We start from the raw sequence: 22,710 nt of genomic DNA, 5'->3' as shown, positions 1-22,710 counted from the left end.
TTTTTTTTTTAACATTGCCTACCTTTTTACGTGAACCACAATACTTACTTAGGCGAAAGGGCCCGGTTACTCAGTAGGAAACCAATATTTTTTTTTTTTAAATAAAATTTTTAAGAAGAATTTTTGCATACTTCGACCTTTCCATCCAATCTCTTATGAAGCAGATTCTTTATTGAGATCAGTAAGAAGAGGGTTGTAGAATCACTCCTAAAATTTGGTCTAGTCTAAACCCTACCATTCATTGGGTTTTCTTAATAATTTATTCCTCAGTATCTCTAAAATTATCTTGACCGTTAATCATTCATTGATTAGGATGCCTAATTGACTCTTAATCAAAATAAAATTTAGATACACAAAACTAATTATTTCTGACCATACTCGAAGATTTGATTAATTTTCTTTCCCCCTAACTTAATCTACATTATCCTCAATGGAGTAGGAAAGCAAAGAAAATAAAAGGAGAGAGTGCACCTGGGATAATTTTGCTTCGAAAGTTGAAGATAGCTTCATTGATTAATAGGCTCTTATTCTAAATTTTTACAGCTGCAGTAAAGTAAAAAACAAATATAAAATTATTGGGTTGCCTCCCAACAAGTACTAAGTTTTACGTCTTCAGCCAGACGTCAAGTTTATTATTCATTATAAAGTGGATCACACAGGTAGATAGTGTCGATTCGTTCTTTATGTGCAATTTCATCTACATATGGCTTCAGACGTTGGTCGTTTACCTTAAATGTATTGCCATTCTGGGGGTCATGAATTTCAATTGCTCCATGTGAGAATATTTATGTGACAATGAAAGGTCCATCCCATCGGGATCGAAGTTTACCGAGAAAAAGGCGTAACCTAGAATTGAAAAGCCATACCTTTTGATTTAGCTCAAATGATTTTTTAGAGATATATTTGTCATGAAATACTTTGGTTCGAGCTTTGTAAATTCGTGAACTCTCGTATGCATCATTGCGAAGTTCTTCCAGTTCATTGATTTGCAACCTTCGATTAGAACCTGCATTCTTCATGTTAAAATTAAACATTCATATGGCTCAGAGTGCACGATGTTCTAATTTAACCGGCAGATGGCAAGCCTTGCCATGAACTAATCGGTAGGGTGACATACCGATAGGGGTTTTAAAAGCTATACGGTAAGCTCATAATGCATCATCTAAGCGAAGAGATCAATCCTTTCTATCGGGCCTAACTGTCTTTTTTAGGATATGTTTAATCTCCCTATTTGACAACTCTACCTGACCATTAGTTTGAGGGTGATATGGTATGGCCACTTTGTGTGTAATATTATATTTTTTCATAAGTGCTTCAAAATGTTTATTCGTAAAATGAGTCCCTCCATCACTAATGATCACCCTTGGGAAGCCAAATCGACTAATGATGTTTTGTTGGATAAAACTAGTTACAACTTTATTATCATTAGTCCAGGTAGCTATTGCCTCCACCCATTTTGACATGTAATCAACTGCCACCAGAATATATTCGAATCCAAATGAGGCTGAAAAAGGTCCCATGAAATCAATCCCCCAAACATCGAAGATTTTTACTACTAAAATGGGGTTCAGTGGCATCATATCCTTCGTGGATAAATTTTCTGTTCGTTGACATTGCAGACAACTTCAGCCAAATTCATGTGCATCCTTGAAAAGCGTTGGCCAATAAAACCCACTCTGCAGCACTTTTGCTGTAGTTGTTCTTCCACTAAAATGTCCCCCACATGCCGAAGAATGGCAAAAAGTGAGCATGCTTTGGAATTCACTCTCGGGGACACAACGGTCAATAACTTGATCAGGACAGTATTTGAATAATTCAGGTTTCTCTCAAAAATAATGTTTAATTTATGAGAAAAATCGATCCTTTTCTTGTTTTATCCAGTGAGAAGGTACTTGTCCTGTTGACAAGTAATTGACAATATGGGCAAACCATGGAGGACGGCTAGAGGAGATTGCAAAAAGTTGTTCGTCAGAAACTTTCTCTTTGACCTCATCTATGCCTATCGTGTGTTCAACTAAGATCCTGGAGATGTGATCAGCTACCACATTCTCTGAACCCTTCTTATCTCGGATTTTCAAATCAAATTCTTGTAAAAGAAGGATCCATCTGATCAAATGCGGTTTAGTATCTTTCTTTGAGAGGAATTATTTTAGAGCCGTATGATCAGAGTAAACTAGAACCTTAGACCCTAACAGATATGAGTGAAATTTTTCAAGGGCGAACACTACTGCTAGTAGCTCTTTTTCTGTTGTGGTGTAGTTTAATTGGGCATCGAAAAGAGTCTTGCTAGCATAATAGATCATATGTGGCTCCTTATTGATTTTTTGGCCTAAGACGGCACCTATTGCAAAGTCAGAGGCATCACACATAATCTCAAATGGAATGGACCAGTCAGGGGGTTTTATTATGGGTGCTGTTGTCAGGGCTGTTCGTAATGTGTTGAATGCTTTCAAACAGTCTTCGTCAAAGACAAATGGTGTATCCTTGGCCAACAGATTGCACAGGGGTCTTGAAATCTTGCTAAAGTCTTTGATGAAGTGTCTATAAAATCCGACATGACTTAAGAAGGATCATATTTGTCAGACCGAAGTAGGGGGTGGTAGTTTTGAAATGACCTCAACTTTGGCTTTATCTACCTCGATCCCTCTTTCAGAAATAATATATCCGAATACAATTCCTTTCTGTACCATGAAATGGCTCTTTTTCCAGCTTAGGATGAGATTTGTCTCCATACACTGTTTAAGAACTTTGGAAAGATTATGGAGACAACCCTCAAAGGTGGTTCCAAACACAGAAAAATCATCCATAAAAACTTCAAGATATTTATCCACCATATCCAAAAAAATGGCCAGTATGCACCGTTGAAATGTAGCGGGTGCATTGTAGAGCCCGAATGGCATACGCCGAAAAGTGAAGGTGCCATAGGGGCAGGTGAAGGTAGTCTTTTCTTGGTCATCCAAAAATACAGGTACTTCATTGTACCCTGAATAACCATCAAGAAAATAGAAGAAACTTTGTAATGCTAACCGTTCTAAGATTTGATCGATGAAGGGCAATGAAAAATGGTCCTTCCTAGTAACGGTATTTAGTTTTCTATAATTTATGCATACTCGCCATCCAGATGATATGCGAGTGGAAAGCAGTTCACCTTCTTCATTCTCAACCACAGTAATACCTGATTTCTTAGGTACTACTTGAGTGGGACTGACCCATTTACTATCGGATATGGGATAGATGATTCCAGCATCTAACCACTTTACCACCTCTTTCTTTACTACTTCATGCATGTTTGGGTTCAATCTCTTCTGCATATCTCGATGGGGTTTGGCATTTGCCTCGAAATGAATATAGTGCATGCAAATGGAGGGGTCAATTCCTTTTAAATTGATAATGGACCAATCGATAGCCTCTTTGTGTTCCTTCAAAATACCAACCAATTGTGCTTCCTGATTAGGGGTCAAGTCTGATGCAATGATTGCCGGGAGGGTGTCATTGGGTCCTAGAAATACATACTTGAGCGTAGCAGGAAGGGGTTTCAATTCTAACATAGGTGGTGATTCTAAAGATGGGACTATTGGTGTACTGGCTAATGTGGGCAATGGCTCATACTTGATTATCCATGGAGGAGTGGTTTTATCGTGTGGTGTATCCAACAAGGTGTTAACTTCTTTCATATATCCCTCAAAGTCATACACTCCAAAGTGAGCCAAGCAAGTATCTAAGGGATCTGGTGCTAGAATTGTGGATGTTGCATCTTCTATAATGTCTTCTAGTGTATCTACTCCGAAGCAACTATCCATTAATGGTCCTTGGGAAGCATCAAACATATTCAGTCTCAGTTTCGTATTCCCAAACGATACGTCCATGACTCCTGTCCTACAATTAATGCATGCATTTGCCATAGCTAGGAAGGGTCATCCTAAGATAATGGGAATTTATCTTGGATTGCCATTTAGTTCCATGTCGAGAACCAGAAAATCAACTGGAATGTAAAACTCATCTACCTTGACCAAGACATCCTCAAGCATTCCACGTGATTCCTTAATTGATCTGTCGGCTAATTGCAGTATGACTGAGGTAGATTTCAGTTCTCTGAATCCAAAAAATTCATACACCAAACTAGGTAAAAGATTCACACTTGCCCCTAAGTCCAAAAAAGCTTTTTCAATGTGATAATCTCCTATAACATAGGAAATGATGGGGGCTCCTGGGTCCTTAAGCTTTGGAGGAGTGGCATGCTGGAAGACAGAACTAGCCTGTTCAGTGAGATGTGCTTTCTTTAGGATTTGTGATCTAGATTTATGTTTTTGGATGCACAAATCCTTCAAAAATTTGGCATAAGCAGGGATCTGTTTGATTACGTCTAGAAGGGGAAGATTAATTTAGACTTACTTAAATAATTTCAACATCTCGTTGAGTCTTCCTCCCTTCTTATCTATAGGAATAGGGGCTTTCAAGGCATCCAAAAATGGGGCTTTAGGCAAGTAAGATGATTCCGGTGTAGTTGGTTCATTCTCTATTTTAAGGTCCTCCTTGTTCTTGGGTGATTTGGCTTCGGTTAGAGGTTTAGGGTCAGTCTCATTGGTTTTACTAGTGTGTTCAATGACCTTCCCACTTCTCAGAGTCATGATTGATTTGGCATGTTCAGAAAAAGCTTCTGAGATATTAGAGCTCTCAATCACAAATTGCCCTCTTAGGTTGCTCTCAGATTGGCTAGGTAATTTTCCTCCTTCCCTCCTACTGAATGCAGTCGCTAGTTGATCTATTTGGGTCTCTAGCTTAGCAATGGATTGTGTGTGGGAGTTAAGGGTCTGAGTGTTGACTTCTAATCATTCTAGTGCTTTCAGAACTTTTTTCTCAAAAGCTGAGCTGTGACCAGTAGTAGACGATTGAGGAATATTTTGAAATTGATGGTATGGTCCATGCCTATATGTTGGGTCCTGATATTGAGGTCGAGGTACGGTAGGGCCAACCACTGATTGTGATCTTCAGAAAAAATTTGGATGGTTTCTCCAGCCGGGGTTTAAAGTGTTCGAATATGGATCGTTTCCTGGTCTACAAGCTTGTTGGACTTGAGCTTGCTGAACCTGCTCGTGCACAAACTCAGGAAATTAAGGTGTGACTGGGCATTCACTAATAAAATGATTCGGACTTGCATACAATGCACAAACTTCTTGGATTGGGTTAGGTGGAATCGGGGATTGTCCAATATTTAGAAGATGATCTAATTTTTGGGACAGTTCATCTACCTTACTGTGGATATCTATGACGTTTCCAATCTGATAAATTTTATTTCTTTTTTATTGAGGCATGGGTTGTTCTCTAGAGGTGGCAGACATATAATGTAGAAAATTCTCACTAAGTGTTTCAAAGAGCTGCCAGGCTTCATCCTCACTCTTTAGCATGAATGTCCCACCACATGATGCATCAACCATTTATCGGTGTTTCTCTGATAGACCATCATAAAAATACTGACAAAGTTGCCATTTAGGAATAGCATGGTGTGGATATTTACGAATGAGGTCCCTTAACCTTTCCCATGTCTCATGAAAAAGTTCACCCTCCAATTGGGAGAAACTAGTGATAGCTTTTCTAATTTAATTTATTTTTTCAATTGGAAAGTATTTCTTGAGAAATTCTCTCTGAAGATGATCTCAAGTTGAAATGGTTATAGAGTCTAAGGAGTTTAACCAATACTTGGCTTTGTCCTTAAGTGAGAAAGGGAACAGTTTCAACCTAAGGGCATCATCGAAGAAATTTTGGATTTTTACTGTGGAATAAATTTCAAGAAATTCATCCAAGTGTTTGTATGGGTCCTCGTTACTAAGTCCATAGAATGATGGAAATATTTGAATAATGCTAGACTTAATCTCATATTGGGTAGCTTCTATTGGAGGTGCTTGAATGCATAGAGAGTAAGTATACAAGGATAGAGTGAAATATTCTCTCAATGAGCATGGAGAATTAGCCTCACCAGGTGCAGCCATGTTTCTAACTCGGATAGTCCTAAGAGTCTTTTCTAATTCTTCATCTAATGGTTGCAAGTCAGGTTTTAGTGATCGGTGACCTAACATGCAACTAAAAGGTCTATGTAGGACTATCCTAGTCTGTTAAGGATTTTTTTTTTTTATTAAGATGAGAGGAGAAGAGAGAAAAGAGTTCTAAAGAAGAGATCCTAAGAAGTCCTAAAACTAATAGAAGAATTAGTTGTAGTTAGATTTTAATTACAATCAAGTTAGCATGCAGTGGACTCTCTATCCTAAAGTTACCCTAGTTCTAGACAGCTCCTAACTGTAGTTAGCCTTCAGGCCCTCCAAGTCGGAGCTTGACCAACCAACTGGCCAGATAAGTGTAAGGTTGGTGGGAGTCCTCCCGTTGCTTTCCTTAGACACCAATTAAATTGGCCAGGTCAGTGAATGGAACCAATTAAAAACCACCTTCCTTTGGGCCCAGTCATCCTGCAAACCACTTGCCTAGACACCAGCTAGCTGACCAAGTCTAACCTGGTTCAACTCTCAAGGTCACTTGTCCTAATGAGCTCGAAATCCTTAGGGGTCAACGTCTAATTAATTTTAGATTAAGGTCTAGGTTATGCAAATGCAAGAGAGTGATTTGTGGGCCAAAGAAGGGTGATCAAATCCCCACCTTATCTTAGTTAATGGGTTGCATCCTTAAAGTTAATTATGGAGATGCAATGTAAAGGAACAAGATGTCCAAGCAAGTTAGAGATTTTTATATTTGAGATTACACTATTTTAGTTAAGTGTTATGAAATATCAGTGGTTTTTTTTTTCAACTGTCCCAAGATCCCCGACAACGGTGCCAAAATTTGATGTGGAGTCGTTGATAGCACCAAAAATAACTCTACTCACTACATAGGTAGGATGAGTCGAGATCGTATCCTCAGGGACCTTGGGCTAAGTTGAGATTGAAAAATAAAAGAAAGAAGCATTGTTTTGATTTAGAAAAGAAATTATCTTAAAATTTATGTAATTAGAGAATAAAAAGCTCGGGAGTTTTGAATTAATTTTGCACTAGTAGAGTTGTATCTCTTTTTTTTTTAATTAAATAGATGCGATTAATCTTAGAAAAAATACTTATCTTTCTTCGGTATACTCCATACCTGTAGATCATGGCGCGTCTCCGAAAAGTACTAGGTAAACAACTCTTCTTTCCTCGGTATGCCCCGTACCCGTAGATCACGGTGCGTCTCCGAAAAGTAAAAGTTATTCCTAATATTAATCTAACAGAAAAGCATAAATAAAAGCATATGAAAGAGAGCAAATAAAGAACTCATGATGATTTAAATAAAAAGCATAATCTTTATTGCATATAAAGAAATACAAGAAAGTTTAGAACAATAAACCCACTCTGTGTCGTTACAAAATTTTTTCTCCACTCTCGAGACTGCTAGCCTAGCTGCTCATGGAATAGTCCCTTTCTCTTCCTCTATGCAAGGCTCTAGAAGAATTTCTGGGCTCATCCTCAAATAGGAGTACAAGAGCCTTTTTATAGGTGTTAGGATGGATGAGTTTTACATAGTTTTCAGATGTGGGACTAAAGAAAATACTAAGGACTAAAAGATGGATGGATGAGATAGAAAGATCACAAGCAGATAAAGAAAATACAAATTCTTCCTCTTGAAGTATTTCCAAGTATTATATTTTTTTCTTTAATTTTCAGATCCATCTGCTATCATGAGCGTCTGTTCGCCACTGTGTCTGCCAGCACAACTCCCGGCGAACCCACCATGCCGCACGCCCGCTATGCCGCACGCCCACGCGCTCGCGCGCCCGCAATGCCGCGCGTGCGTTAGCTGTTAGGAAGCACTCCTTTTTTATTACAAAAAGAAACTTTTGTTTCTTTAAAATGATGCCTATATCCTTTTTGAGTTCCTTACATAATATCTTCATTTTCTATAATACCGTATGCATCCTTCTTTTATTGTAATTTTATTTTAAGTCCAATTTTCTTCAAACTTGAGTCTTTTTGATCTGCGAATCAGACTCTTTGTATCGATGATCACTTTCCTATAAAACATAAAAAAGAAGTATCAAATTCTTAATAAATAAAATAAATTAAATATAATTTTTTACTTTAAATGACTTAAATTAAGTGTTTATCAATTTTCTTATTAACGGTCTCTATCAGCTACATATTGATGTATCTGTATTTAATATCGAGCAAAATATGAATGCCATAGGAAATAAAAGGCCTAGAGATAGTCTAAATGATAGGTATCTATGGCACCTAAGGCCAGGTCATATAGCAGAAGACAGGATTAACAAATTGGAGAAATTCGGACTGTTGAGTCTGTTGACTTTCGAGTTATATCCAGTTTGTGAATCATGCCTTCAAGGCAAAATGACCAAACTTCCTTTTGTGGGACATGGAGAAAGGGCCACAAACCTACTTGCCCTAGTACATACGGATGTGTGTGGCCCATTTGATGTGCCAGCTAGAGGCAACTACATCTACTTCATTATCTTTATCGATGATATGTCTAGGTATGGGTATGTGTTTCTAATGAAACACAAGTCTGAAGCTTTTGAAAGGTTCAAAGAATTCAGACATGAGGTGGAAAAACAAACAGGAAAGCCCATTAAGGTTCTTCGATCAGATCGAGGAGGTGAATAACTTAGTCAGGAGTTCTTAGACTATCTTAAGGACAATGGTATAGTCTCTCAATGGACACCACCTAGAACGTCTCAACTCAACGAGATTTCAGAATGGAGAAATCGAACCCTATTAGATATGGTCCATTCCATGATGAGCTTCACGAACCTCCCTGAATTTTTTTGGAGATATTGTCTCATGACAGCAATTTATGTATTGAATAGGATTTTCTCTAAAATCATTCCTACCACACCATATGAGATATGGCATGGTAAGAAGCCAAGTCTGAATCATCTCAGAATTTGGGGTTGTCCGGCTCATGTCAAGAGACAACAGGCGGACAAGTTAGAGTTCAGATCTTTTAGAGCTCGGTTCATAGGATATTCTAAAGAGTCATTAGGATACTATTTTTATATTTTGGAAGACTACAATGTGATTGTGAGTCAAAATGCTATTTTTCTTGAAAAATAGTTTATTCAAGATGGTGGCATCGGAAGAATAATTAAGCTCAAGAAGAATGTCTCCCAAGAGCAACGAGCTAAAGAACCTGAGGAATCAAATCAATCAGAATCAGTCCTAACACAACCTCTTCCACCTCGTAGATCGACTAGAGTTTTTCATCCTTCTGAAATGTACTGAGGTACCATATAAGAGGATGTAGAGAAAATATTCCTCACAGAAAATGGGGTTCATGGTGATGATCCCAAGACCTATGATGAGACGATATCAGATATCGACTCCGAAAAATGGTTAGAGGCAATGAAATCAGAAATTGACTCGATGCACTCAAACCAAGTCTGGACCTTGGTAGATCCACCTGAAGGTATTGTACCTATTGGGTGTAAATGGATCTTCAAGAGAAAGATAGGTACAGATGAAAAAATGGAGACATTCAAGGCTAGGCTCGTAGCGAAAGGTTATAGTCAGTGTGAAGGCATTGACTATCAGGATACCTTCTCGTCCGTAGCCATGCTAAAATCTATCCGCACATTGCTTACTGTTGCAGCTTATTTCGATTATGAAATATGGTAGATGGACATGAAAATGACGTTCTTAAATGGATATCTTGAGAAAGATATCTATATAGAACAGCTGCTTGGTTTACATCCAGTGATGATGATCACAAAATCTGCAAGCTACAAAGGTCCATTTATGGACTTAAGCAAGCATCTCGGAGTTGGAATACTCATTTCAATGATGTGATCAAAATATTTGGTTTCATCAAGAACGAGGAGGAACCATGTATGTTCAAAAAGGTCAGTGGGAGCGCGGTTGTCTTCCTCATATTGTACGTAGATGACATCCTCCTAATTGGGAATGACATTCCCATGTTGACCTCAGTCAAAGTATGATTGTCTAAGGAGTTCTCTATGAAAGATCTAGGAGAGGCATCCTTTATACTGGGTATTAAGGTCTATAGAGATAGACCAAATAGGATGCTCGGATTTTTACAGAAGATGTACATAGAGGAGGTGCTAAAAAAGTTTAGTATGAAAAACTTCAAAAGAGGTTTATTACCTTTTAGATATGGCATTTATCTCTCCAAGAAGATGTGCCCTAGCACACCTGAGGAGATTGAATGCATGAGCAAGATTCTTTATGCTTCGGCAATAGGGAGACTCATGTATGCCATACTATGTACACGACCTGATATAGCCCATGCTGTGAGTGTCACAAGCAGATATCAATCGAATCCAGGTGAAGAGCAATGGACTTCTGTGAAATGTATCTTTAAGTACTTGAGAAGGACTAAGGATATGTTTCTAGTCTTTGGAAATGGAGAACTCCAGATTCAGAGATATACAGACTCAGACTTTATGTCTAATATAGATGATCGAAAGTCGACATCTAGGAGTTTGTTCATTTACAATGGTGGTGCAGTCAGCTAGAAGAGTTCCAAGCAGACGGTGATTGCTGATTCCACCATGGAGGCAGAGTATATTGCTGCATCGGAAGCAGCGAAGGAGGCATTATGGTATAAAAAGTTTGCCGCGAAGATTGAAGTGATGTCATCGGATGCCATCCCTCTTTACTGTGACAATAATGGCACCATAGCCCTAGCTAAGGAGTCAAGGTCTCATCAGAAGTCCAAGCATATCGAGCGACGATTCCATCTGATCCGTGATTACTTCGAAAAAGGTTATGTCGAGGTCAAGAGAGTCGACTCCACAGACAATGTGGCAGACCCACTGACTAAGTCATTGGGCCAGCAAAAGATCGAAGCCCACCTTGAGAAGATGGGACTTAGATATGTAGCCAATTGGCATTAGGTCAAGTGGGAGTTTATTAGATGTGTGCCCTAGATGCTAGATTGACTGACACATTCCTGTACAAATCTAAGGGCAAATTTATAATTTTGACTATAAATCAATAAATAGATTATTTTTTGATCACATTATGTACATTGTGTCTGTGATATATCCTTTGAGTTAGTAGGAATGTCAATTCATATTTTCAAGAGTTGAAAATTTAAGGCATGAATTTACATAACTAACTCATAAACAGCTTCTGACCATAGGATCATCACGAGGATGGTGATCGATCTGGAAGGTTGGTGTACGATCACTTTCTTAGGATAGATATGTCTTGAGTCTACGATGTGGAGACATCAAAGTGAGAGTACAGATATTCATTGAGAACGAGAGTACTGAGCGTGACCATATCGAGCAGTCATAAGGAAGTCTACCTTCTCGTCGATGACTAGCTCGATGCTGCTGTTGTGTATCTAGTTTTTTGACCTGAGGTGCATCGACAGTTTACCTTGAGTGTGTTATAGTTTGACTATACCATAACTCGGTCTCCTAGCCATTCGAAACTCTGAGGTGTATGTTGGCTGTTGCATATTCATTGTAGGAACCAGATTGCACCAAGATGGGATCTATCAACCTCGGTAGATGAGAGGAGTAGTCTTATGATGATCGAAAGATCGAGTCCTTAAGCCCATGGTCATGGCAGAGTGAAATAATGAAAAAAGAGTTTTTCATTGGGATTTCACATCGGACTCGGATCGATCGATTGATTCATGTGATTGATGTTGGGTTTGATGAGTTCACCTTAACCCTAATTTAGTCGGGACTCATAATAGAGGAACTCAATCACACAGGTAGCTGCACCGAGAGGTTTATCTTCAATTTTGATGGATTGCCACCACATACTGCTAGGTGTCACTAGTGGATTTTGGGAGCAATTAGAATGATCTTGATGATCGATCATTCTAATTATCTGAATCAGAAGAGTTCTGATCCAGCAAAAGGAGTTTCGATGATGTCGATGATGAGATTACGACATGTCTCATTACCATATGAAATTGAACCTAACTGGGTCACACAAATAAGAGTTAGGGTCTGGATGTCATCAATTGGGCTAACCCAATTGATTTGGATAAGATCCAATTAGGTTCAAGGAAATCATGCTAGCACACGATTGAGCCTAACTTTCTCCTCGTGTAATCTTTTCTGTCTCTACTAAGCCAAATATGATTTGACTCATCCAGAGAATCTTTGAAAGATTTTTCTCAATCTAAATGAAGCTTGTCCAGCTCAAAAAAATCTTGTCTTAATTCATGAGATGAATTTAAGACAAGCACCTGCTAATTCCTATCACCTACCAATTTCATTTTAGGACATCTGTCAAATGTTGACATATGGGTCTTAAACTGAAGAGAGCTCATTGAAGAATTTTTGTGGAGTGTCCATATGCCTAAACCATATCAAATTGGGTGCCATAATCAGATTATGGCATGAGCCCAATTGGATTAAAGTGGGCGCCCCAAATGGATCAGGATGAAAGAGTCCTGATTAACATGGACTCTTTGGCGCCACCTTGCTTGTGCTTATCCAAAGTTGGTGCCAACATAGGAGAGAGGGTGGAGGTTTTTATCTAATATGATCAAATGACATCACTCCATCAATCATAATTTTTTTAGAATTAATTAAAATTTTTTGATTGGTCGAATGATGTGGCACTGCGCAGCATCCAGGGTCTATAAAATTCCTGTCTGTGCCTAGGGTTTAAAAAGTTTCTGCTCAATACCCAACCAAAATGAGAATCCTTTCCTTTTTTCTATGTCCTCCCTGCTATCCTCTATCCCTCTTCACATCCAAGAAGTTGGACGTCCATCTGGCAAAGGTCCAAGGCGTGGTGATGCCTGGAACAGGAAGGCTGCAGGACATCTTCGACAGGCTGCTGCTCCAACTTCAGAAGGAGTTTTGAAGTACTTTCAAATCAGATAATTTTGATTTTTGGAGTGTAGATTTATGAGGAGAAGATGTTCTAGATCTTTTCTGAGTGGATACTGATAGAGGTCAGGCGCTTGTGTGGCTACATCAGAACCTCGGGCTGTGCTGAGATCATCTACAGGGTAATCAGATTACCCTTGAGGTATTACTTGTTTCCTCATCCCTTTTAGATTTATGTTAGACTTAATATCAGATATGAAGATTAGTTCTTGAGACTTAGATCTAAAATAAATGTAGGATAATTTTTTTTTAAATTATTTCATCCCAGATTTGATGAAATCTGGAAGATCCTACAAAGGAAAAAGACAGTTTTTCCTTCAGATCACCTTCTTACCATACTTCTTGATAGAGAAAGTATAAATTTCTATCTCTTTGCATGTTTGATTTTATTTTGCTCGATATTTATAAGGTGATTCTAGAGTTTGGATTTCGGTTCGACAGTTTTAATTGTTAAAGCTTTCGATATATATGTTTAAAAATTTTTAAAATTCTTATTCCATTGTGTGACCAAAATCCAACAGTGGTATCAAAGCCACCCTTGTTAGATTCAATCAAATAAGTACAAAAGTTGTAATATAGAATTGTTCTAGTTCATTTTTTATCAAAAAATTACATCGATTTCTAGCATCGATCTTAAAATCAAAAATTATTTTTGACTTTATTTGAACCATTGATTTAAATTTTAGTTATTAAAATTTTAAATTTGTGATAATATGAAATTTATTGATTCATAGTTGCTTGATGCTTAAATCAATTTTTTTGATTAAGAGTGTAATGCATGTCTAATTCAATTAGGATTTGTTTTCAATATTGACTAAACTTGTTATATGTTAAGTCATTTGTACACCCTTATATGATTACTGTTTTTGACAAGTTATTATGAATGATGTTATAGCTTTGAAAGGCATGTTGAATTGCATAATTTGTATGTTACAGTTGAAGGGAAGCATGGTGGTTTTGTACATGTATTTTTAAAAAATTTACAACAGAACATACATAGATTAAATAATTTAATTTACAATGTATGCATAGATCAAATCTAAAACTACTATATAGGATCTATGACATGAACTAATATGCATGTATGTAAATCTGAAATCTTAAATTTAGCAAGTATAGATCATATCTATATGTAATTAGATCATATCAAATTTATATTTAGATCATATCTAAATATGAATTGAGTTTAAAACTTTATATCTGAGCACGGATAGCAGATCACCCATCTAAAATCTATGGTGGTTGGTTCTTCATGATGCTTGGCAGCCGCATATATGTCCAACCTCTATGGGTATCCATATGAAGCCCTTATGCTGATCGATGTCTCTAAAGGTGCTAGCTCGCAAAGACATCATGCTTTGGCTTATCTAAGAGGAATGTGAAGAAGATGAAGAATAAGAAGATCTTCTTCTTTTCTTCCTGGATCCACACATCAAATCTCTACGAGAGAGATCATGAGAAGAACCCTTTCTTCTCAATTCTCCCATGCATAAGAGAGAACCATTCTCTCTTCCTTTCATGCCTTTAAGAAGAACTTTTCTTCTCTAATTTTTATGATAAAAATTAGATCTAATCTTATTTTTTATGTTAAAAATTATATAAAATTCTAAGCTCTAGAAGAATCCAAAAGAGATACCCAAGAGAAGAACCGTTCTTCTCTCTTCTTCTTCCTTTTCTTCTTGATCTAGAACTCTAAGAAGCCCCAAACACCCAACCAGATTTTTTTTAGTATTTCTTCACTAAACTTTTATGTTAAAAATCAGATCTAATCTAACTTTTATCTTAAAAAAAAAAAATCTAGAAAAAGAACTCCTTCTCCAGAGCTGTGCACAAGAAAAAAGATCTTTCTTCTTCCTTCTCTTTCTCTCATTGGGAATAACTTTTCTTCTCTAATTTTCTACTGTATAACCAACAGAGGAGCCTCTCTTTGATACCCAAAAATCAACAATCAAGCTCCCACAAAATCACTCCAAGATGGGAAGGAGAAGAGGGAGTTGGCGTGTGGAGTTTGGGGCATCCAACTCTTGGATGCCCCTACCTTTTTTTCTTTTCGATCCCAAGAGGGATGCCTCTTATTTTCACGGAAGAGAGAAGAAAGGGGGTGCGACACTTTATGATGGGGTGTCAGATCTCAACATGAAGAGAGGTGGGGCGTGAGGAATCAATAAATAGATGGGGTTTAAGAATTGGTTCAGTCCTATTCCAAATAGGATGCATGAATCTCGTTCCAACTCTAACTAACCCTTGGATCCAAATCTAATCAATTTAAAAATTAGTTATAACAAACTAACTAATTAAGTCCTAGCCCAATTATGAAACCAATTAGACCCCAATCCAATTAGAGAATTAGTTAGATTAAAATCTTATTGATCCAGGGATTGATTCTTGATGGATATCAGGAAAGCTATTTGATAATAGGGCTTGATCCAATCAAGCCTATTATCCAACAGGATTTGATTTAATCAAAATCTATATAAAAATAATTGAATCCCATTCAACTTAGAATTTGATTTGTATCTTTGAGATCAATTAGAATAAGCCCTGTTATCCAATAGGGATGCATCTAATCAATCTAAAGCCAATCTAATTGAATCTAATTCAATTAAATCTAATCTAATTTTCATAGCTCAACCAAATTAAACCAATTAACAACCATATTATTAATTAATTATTTCACTAATTTACTAATTAATAAATAATTTATTCAACCTTTGGATAGGATTAATCATGAATCAAATTGATAATTAAACCCTTTAACGATTCATAATCGTCGATCAGCTATTTGATCAGACAGGTACTTCTATGTGTGTGATCCCATAAGTTCGAACCTAAGCTGGTAGTATAAAATAATTATTGTACTAATCCATGTTATCATCTAGCAATGATTTTCGACATTCGGATAGGCCGAATGTATGCCCAGCAACACTCTAGAGCCCATATGGATATAGTTACTGTATAATTCATCCCTTTGATACTTGTTGCTCAAGGACGACTAAAGGTTAAACTGTCAATCCAGGATGAGTGGTCCACATTGTATCTCAACCTCAAAAATTTAGTGACTCCTCACTATGACTACTTTGGCCAAAGTTTTGCAAAATTGAAACACAATGATGTATCATCTCTAATTTTATTTAGAGCAGTCAATCCCATCTTGACTCACACTCAGACTTCATAAGTACTTGACTGTCCCCAGAAATCTTTCATCATCGAATTAAAAATTTGGATGCCGATATCAAAGCACAGTGAGTTGCTTGCAAGTCATCGAGGCAGCCTCAGATTAGAGGGATACATATACCCATATCCCATCAGACAATCTTTGATAGTAGAGTACTTCAAAAGTGGTCACACTCAATAAAATATACTCCTACATATCACCCATATGCCATACCTGTGTCACCACACATCTTGATTAAAAAGACAATCAACTAATATGGCACACAATGACCTACACTCGATACAATTATCGTCCTTGTAACAATTGTATCATTTGATCACGAGCAGGATTTAAGAACCACAAAATAAATCCTCCTTTATCATTTTGGAAGCAGCTCTAAGGACTTCATCATAATATATGAGTTTTATTTAGGAAGATGTATTCTTTATGATGAATCTGTCAGATAACATTTATCATTTTATAATTCATATATATGTATGGAGCACAATCATCTACAACCTAGATGATTGGCTTTAGGACATAATTTTTAAAAACTCTCATTTGAACTAAAGTCAATCAAATTGGTATCAAATACCCATCTTCCATTTGAGATCATTGAACTCATTAGTTCCAATTGCTCTAGTCAATGAGACAGTTAGGTTCTCCTTTCAGTCAATTTTTCTAAGGTCAACTTTATTTCGATCTTATCGAATAAGGTGATTGCAATACAAAAAATATTTGGTTCTCAGATAGAATATCAATTCTTCAGCTTGAGCTATGGCTCCAGTACTGCTGTCAATATAGAAGGACTAGACCATCAATGAAAGATGCCACTCCAAGCTCGCTAATGAACTTTCATAACCAAACAACTTCTTTACCAGCATCAAATGCCACAACAAACTCCGTATTGCAAATAAAACTGGCTATTGACTATTGTATGGAAGCTTTCCAGTATGTCGCTCCTTCTTTTAGGATAAAAATATAACTTGACATAATTTTGTTATTTCGATCCGACTAGAAACTGGAATCAATATTCCATAAATTTTAAGTCAAACTCTCCATAAACGAGCTATTGGTCCTTAGTATTTTATAAATACTTAAGGATGGTTCTAATAACCTTCCAAACCTTTATGGAGAATAGAGATGACAATCGAACTTTTATTCCCTGTAATGTAGGGATGTCATTCCTGATTAAAAAAATATTATCCAAACAACACAAAGAATACTTTTACAGAACTATCAGCCCATTTGTACATACAGAATTTGACTTCGTTCTCAATGATGCCATACATTCAAAATATATGTTTCAACTTTGAAAAGTTTAATTAAATCCAAATGGACTTGAGGATTGCCATAGAAAAAATATCTCATCATAGTCAACACTATAACTTTGATGAAATTCTTTGGCGATCGGATAGAATTAATGGGTCTCTGCCTTTCTGTCTGTGCCTTTTATCCATCTAAAATCCACTCACACCCTATAGGTCTTACCCTTTCAGGTGAATCAATGAATGTCCATACATCATTGATCTTCATGGACTTCATTTCAGATTTAATGGCTCCAAGCCACTTCTCAAAGTTAGGTCCCTATATTGCATCCGTATGGGAGATCAAATTTCCATCCTGAATATAGAAATCGAAATATCTATTCGGCTAATATGGTACTCTACCATATCTACTCAGAGATGTCTTTACATTGGGCTCCAAATTTGATCTAATCAACTCTGATTCTGTTGGTTTGTGTCAGAGCTAGTTCCTCTACCTATCAAGCTTCATCAAGCTTGTCCTTAACAGTATCAGTTCTTTCATCAAGAAACTTTTTTTTCAAAAAGAATGCCTTAAGATTCATGAGCATCTCATGTCCATCAGGAAGGTAGAAAAAATATCCTTAATATAATATTTATCAGACCCAGATCCAAGCTAGTCAATTTGTAAATATTTCACATAAGTTCGACATCCCAAACCCTAAGATAAGAAAGCATCGAATTAACCAGGTCCATATCTCATATGGAGTTTTGGCAATCGATTTGCTTGAAATATTCTGAAGCACATATCAAGTAGTCTCTAAAATATAATCTCAAGTAGACCAGCAAATCCATAATGGACCAAATCATGTCTAATAAAATTTGATTCCTCCTTTCAGACATCCTTTTTAAACAGCGATATCTCAAGAGAGGTCCATTAAGAGAGAATCCAATTCTCTTCAAGATATGTCAAAACTTACTGTAAAGGTATTCACTTCATTGGTCTGATCGATGAGTTTTAATACTCTTTGCAATTTATTTTTCTACCTCATTACAAAATCGTTTGAATATTTCAATCGATTCGGATTTGTGCTTCATAAGCAAGATGCACCCATGCCAAGATAGGTTGTCAGAGATTTTAATAAAGTAATAAAACCCTCTTCTTGCACTTATATTCATGAGTACAAATACATCAATATGTATCAAACTCAGAACATCACTAGCTCATTCATGCTTTCCAATAAAAGATGACTAAGTCAATTAAGCCAAAGACAGGCTTCTGTGATATTATCTAATCTAAGGTTCTAGTCAAATATGTACGTTATACTAATAGGCTATGGTACTGAATTTATATTATTTTCAATTATCCACTCATTATTGTAGTATCATTCATAATGATATCACAACAATCATACTTATTAACACCATCAATAAGATTGGACAATAGTGACAATCACTTAAAATGACATCTTCAGAATTAAAAACAAACTTGACTATTCCTAATGTTAAGATTAGAACATACTTTCATTTCTTACATTTAGGAGTCTCTTGCTGTTTTCAAATCTTCTACTATCCTGAAATCTTTTGCAACTATTTACAAACATGACTTATACTATCTGTATCCTATACCTAGGTAGTAGTATTACCAATAGAGACACTTCAAAGAGTTATCATATAACTATCTTGACCAGCAATCATTTGCTGATTTCTCTTTTAAGCCTGTTTGGGTTAGCTTGAAACTTCTTGATCAATTCGCTCAAAAACTATACTCAACTTCTGATACTGACTTTCGAAGTTAGGTCTAATAATATTGTCACTGTCTAATAGTGAACAAAGTGACAATATTCTAACCATTTCTGAAAAGAGAATAATTGACCTATTAGTATATGAACTATTTTAAACTTAAAACTTGGACTTTAGTCTAAAGGTTCTCTCATCATTTTATACGAATGATAGTCTCTACCTCCAATTTGAAAAATTATCTTAATTTCTTAGTAGGTACTAAAATTCACACAGACTATATATAAGCCTGAAGATGGCTCGATCAATTCATATGCACCTATGGATAGGTTCTCAACTAATTATTTCTTCAAACAACTTCTAGTATTTAATTTAGCCCCAGATTTTATTTCAGTAGGCGATGGGCCTCTACTAAAAGTCTCGATTAGGTCCAACTATTACTATGAATCTACTCAGTGGTTCTAGCCAAAGAATGATCAGATCCGACAATGGCTCGATCAATCCAACCATTCATCAAATAGTTCAACAGAGTCATCATATGATGAATGATAATTCCATTATTCAGAGAGAACACCAGATGGATAGCACCTATAATGTCAATTAGAAATAATGGATCCATTACCATTCATCTTAATGGGAGGCTATAATCTAGTTATCCCTATAACCAGCTCATTTTATGGACCTAATAATTTAGAGAATTTGATTAAATCTTTTAAAAGACATCAATCGATCTATCAATCATAAATCTTTTCACTGACTTCACCAAGTCATGAAAAGAATGAGTGACTAGCAGGTCCAATCGATATGTCGTAAATCCTCCCACTGACTTTACCAAGTCATAAGAAAGATCAGAGACAAGTCGGTCCAAGGCACCTAAATCAGTCATACTGATTAACCTTAACGATATAGGTCAACTCGAGTCACTTAGTGATCTAATCAGTCGAATGACTCGGGCTCAACCTTTGAACCTCAATCAAGATCTATTTGGTTTAATCAAAGATATAGACTTGATCAACTATGACTATTGTGTTTGATCAAGAGTATCTTTGACCTAATCTAAATCAACTATTGGTTAGATTTGATCAACTACTCTTTTTAGTCCATTAAGTCTTTGAATCTAATCTTAGGTCTAATCCAATTAAAAGGACCTAATTTGAGCTAACCCATACCCCATGTTTTATGCAATATCATTAGATCTTTAATCATAATTCTAGATCTAAAATATATTTCTTAATTCTTAATTAAGTATAGCATTAATATGGGTTAAGGTTATTAATTAAAACTATTTCAATTTTATAAAATAATTTTACATCATTTTTATATAAAATTTTTTATTTTGAAAACTAGAATGGCTCGTCCCTGAACTAAGTTGGCTCACTTCAATAGGTCGACTAAGTCTGATACTTGATCGACTAATTGATCATGAATAGTAACCATTACTATTCAGCCTGACCAACTGGGTCGGGTCAGTCAGCACTGAACTGATTAAAGCATGGGACTGGTTAGACTCAGTTTAAAACTAGTCGGCTTAGTTAGCGTGCCAACAAGTATCACATAGTTTCAAATCTGAAAATTCTCACATAAACTGAAATAAAATCAATCATAATAAACTTTAGATCATATCTAAATATTTTATAATTTTAAATTTTATTTTTTATAATTAAAATAATTTTAATCATATAGATTAGATGTTCTACTTTTCATACAACTCAAATTTTGTATCACATACAACAAATCTTAGGGTTTCATCATCTAAGATTTTGTAGAAAAGTAAGTTTTTCCTTTCATTTTCTTCTTTATGGGATTAAATCACATGACACCCTTACACATCATAAGAGCATCCTGTAGAATAAAAAGAGAGGGCCGTTAAACTCTTTTTGCTCCTATGACTGGATGGCCTGGTGATCAATCCAATCCAAATACTTGCTAATCGGATCATCTAATCTACTCATATATCATATATGTAAAAATTTAGATCAAATATCAATTATATCAGATCTGATTTTTATATTAGATCGTATCTAAAATTAGATCATAACACATCTCATACATTGCTACATCTAGATTTCAACTCTACATGCATATATGCTCATGTCATAATGAACCTTCTCTGATACTATTTGAAGGGAAGCATGGTGGTTTTGTACATGCATTTTTAAAAAATTTACAATGAAATATATATAGCTTAAATAATTTAATCTACAATGCATGCATAGATCAAAGCTAAAACTACCATACAGGATCTATGACATGAACTAATATGCATATATGTAATTCTGAAATATAAATTCAACAAGTATAGATCATATCTATATGTAATTAAATCATATCAAATTTATATTTAGATCACATCTAAATATAAACTGAGTTCAAAACTTCATACCTGAGCATGGGTAGTAGATCACCGCATCCAAAATCTATAGTGGTTGGTTCTTCATAATGCTCGACAGCCGTACACATGTTCGACCTCTATAGATAACCACACGAAGTCCTTGTGCTGATCGATGTCTTCGAGAGTGCTAGCTTGTGAAGACATCATGCTTTGGCTGATCTAAGAGAAACACAAAGAAGATGAAGAATAAGGAGACTCTCTCTTTTTCTTCCTAGATCAATGCATCAAATCTCTACAATAGAGATCATGAGAAGAATCTTTTCTTCTCAATTCTCCCAAGCATAAGAGAGAACCTTTCTCTCTTCCTTTCATGCCTTTAAGAAGAACTTTTCTTCTCTAATTTTTATAATAAAAATTAGATCTAATCTAATTTTTTATACTAAAAATTATATATAATTCTAAGTTCTAGAAGAACCCAAAAGAGATACCCAAGAGAAGAATCATTGTTCTTCTCTCTTCTTCTCCCTTTTCTCCTTGATCTAGAACTCTAGAAAGCCCCAAACACCCAACCAAATTTTTTTTTGATATTTTTTTTCTAAATCTTCATATTAAAAATTAGATCTAATCTAATTTTTATTTTTAAAAAAAATAAAAAAAAATCTGTAAGAAGAACTCCTTCTCCAAGGCTGCGTATAAGAAAGAAGACCCTTCTTCTTCCTTCTCTTTCTCTCATTGGGAAGAACTTTTCTTTTCCAATTTTCTACTGTATAACCAGTAGAGGAGCCTCTCTTTGATGCCCAAGAACCAGCAATCAAGCTCCCATAAAATCACTCCAAGATGGGAAGGAGAAGAGGGGATTGGCGTGTGGAGTTTGGGGCATCCAACTCTTGGACGCCCCAACCTCTTTTTTTTTTTTTGCCATCACAAAAGGGACGCCTCTTATTTTCATGGAAGAGAGGAGAAAGGGGGTGTGGTACTTTATGATGGGGTGTGAGATCTCAACATGAAGAGAGGTGGGGCATGTGGAATTAATAAATAGATGGGGTTTAGGAATTGGTTCAGTCCTATTCCAAATAGGACTCATGAATCTCGTTCCAACTCTAACTAATCCTTGGACCCAATCCTAATCAATTTAGAAATTAGTTATAACAAACTAACTAATTAGGTTCTAGCCCAATTATAAAATCAATTAGATCCTAATTCAATTAGAGAATTAGTTAGATTAAAATCCTATTGATCTAGGGATTGATTCTTGATAGACATCAGGGAAGCTATTTGATAATAGAATTTGATCCAATCAAGCCTATTATCCAACAGAATTTGATCCAATCAAAACTTATATAAAACTAATTAAATCTCATTCAACTTAGAATTTGATTTGCATCCC

At 36.0% G+C, this 22,710-nt stretch overlaps 1 non-coding gene across 1 annotated transcript; it reads left to right on the top strand.

The window, feature by feature from the left end:
• Positions 1-5,493: 5,493 nt before the first annotated feature.
• Positions 5,494-5,599, top strand: LOC140853927 (small nucleolar RNA R71). Its single transcript, XR_012137067.1, has one exon. It is a non-coding gene; the product is annotated as a small nucleolar RNA R71 (small nucleolar RNA).
• The last annotated feature ends 17,111 nt before the right edge of the window (positions 5,600-22,710 follow it).

Source organism: Elaeis guineensis, chromosome 14, assembly GCF_000442705.2.
Source record: "Elaeis guineensis isolate ETL-2024a chromosome 14, EG11, whole genome shotgun sequence".
In the NCBI taxonomy this organism is placed as follows: Eukaryota; Viridiplantae; Streptophyta; class Magnoliopsida; order Arecales; family Arecaceae; genus Elaeis; species Elaeis guineensis.
The sequence above is the reverse complement of the archived record's forward strand: the minus strand, read 5'-3'. Positions and strand labels throughout refer to the sequence as shown.